This window comes from Bidens hawaiensis, unplaced genomic scaffold (assembly GCF_021521415.1).
Source record: "Bidens hawaiensis isolate Kalapana, Puna unplaced genomic scaffold, B.hawaiensis_p1.1 tig00027747_1, whole genome shotgun sequence".
NCBI lineage: Eukaryota > Viridiplantae > Streptophyta > Magnoliopsida > Asterales > Asteraceae > Bidens > Bidens hawaiensis.
The window spans coordinates 310,694-312,612 of NW_027494490.1; the positions used below are offsets into that span (position 1 = coordinate 310,694).

The 1,919-nt window shown below is 36.0% G+C and overlaps 1 pseudogene; it reads left to right on the forward strand.

Annotated features, from left to right (window-relative positions):
- The first annotated feature begins 308 nt into the window (after positions 1 to 308).
- Positions 309 to 1,203, forward strand: LOC143575781 (borneol dehydrogenase, mitochondrial pseudogene; annotated as a pseudogene).
- Positions 1,204 to 1,919: the final 716 nt, after the last annotated feature.

The window sequence follows — 1,919 nt, forward strand, 5'->3', positions numbered from 1 at the left end:
TTTATTTTGTTATTAAGTTTAATTTAAATTAATGTAAATTTTCGAATTTTATATTATTTATTTTTAATTTATCTGTTTTTTCATATCTGAATAACATAGCTATTTTTTTTCATATCTGAATAACATTATAATGTATCCAGCTAAAAATTTCTTGTTTTCGTATTTAGTTTTAGCCTATTAGGGTTAAATAATGTTAGTTTTACATGGTTGGCCCGCATCTAATCCAAAAGCTAAAATTTAACATATGTTTTCGGCCCCATCAATATAAACGTTCAAGTTCCGCCACTGTCTATAGCCGCCCAGAGGCAATGTGTCATGGATTGTTAGTTTGTTTTATCTTGATTAGATTGGCAGGAAAGGTAGCCCTTATCAGAGGCGGAGCTCGTGGGATAGGCGAGAACATCGCAAGACTCTTCACCAAATACGGAGCCAAAGTGGTAATCGCAGACATCCTCGATGATTTAGACCAAGCTGTTTCTGAAAACATTGGTATTGAAAAGGCTTCTTTCGTGCACTGCGACGTGTGCATCGAATTAGATATGGAAAAGGCAGTCGATTTCACCATCAACAAGCATGGTAAACTAGATATTATGATAACAATGCTGCTATTGCAGGTGCCTAAAGTTTAGCATCCTTGAAAACGAAGTAGCGGACTTTGAACGCGTGTTGAGTGTCAATGTAACCGGTGCATTCTTGGGAATCAAACATGCTGCTAGGGTTATGATCCGGCTCGAAGTGGGAGTACTATTACAATAGGAAGTATTGCTTCTAGTGTTGGAGGCAACACTTCATATATTGTGGGAGTTCCAAACATGCTATTGTGGGACTCACTAAGAATGTTGCTTCTGAGCTTGGAGAGTATGGGATTCGTGCCAACTGCGTGTCACCGCACTTAATAATAACACCGGCGACTAAACCGATTTTAGAGAAATTTCCAAATTTGTATATTGATGTTTACTCGAACCTTAAAGGAGTGGTTCATGACGAAGATGATGTGGCCCAGGCTAGCCTGTTTTTTGCAGGGGATGAATCTAAGTATATTAGTGGGCATAGTTTGGCTTTGGATGGAGGGTTTAGTGTGATATATCCATCGTTTGGTCTATTCTCGTCCAGATTTAGGGGTACCTAGGTTGTATTTGTTAATGGTACCAAAGTATGATTGTTCTAGCTCGTGTGAAATAAATATAAATTTATAAATAATTATGGGTGTGTTTTAGATCTATGAAATAAGAGTAACGGGATGGTTATTTTTGTTATCCGTTGGTAAAAAACAAAAAGAAATTAAACAAAATTAAATAGACTGTCAATACCAATGGGAGGTTATAGCCTAGGAAAAACAGACGGACTATTGACACACCCGACGTGGTGGTTTGGATTCAGTTGTCTTTTGTGGATTTGTTTTCCAACAGAAGATTAGAGGTGATCAATCTATAGTTTGAGGATAAGATTTTAGATATTTATGATAATACTTTCAGTCATTGTCAGTAAGACGTGATGGTACCACCTTCATCGAGGGACTTCCCACTCATCCACTAGTTAATGTTATATTCGATATGGATGGTTAGCAAACATAACATAGATTACAATTTTCCTTCCATGGTTACTAGTATACAACCACCTAAGATGATAATGAATACAAAATCAGCTAAATCAACAGCAACTGCATGTGGTCCTTCATTAATCTCTGTTAAATGGCCTTTTAATGCAAGGTATTTTGTAAATTATTTTAATTTATGATGCTTAATTTTTATGAAAAAGGAAAAAAAAAGGATACAATAATTGCCTATCATACATTAGGTATGCGACTACCAACACCAATGATTTCATAAAACACCTGGTGACAAAATTGTAAATTCTGTCAATTCGTTTCCATCCTAATTAACCGTTAAAATCTTTCAGCGAACGTCACTGACTCCATT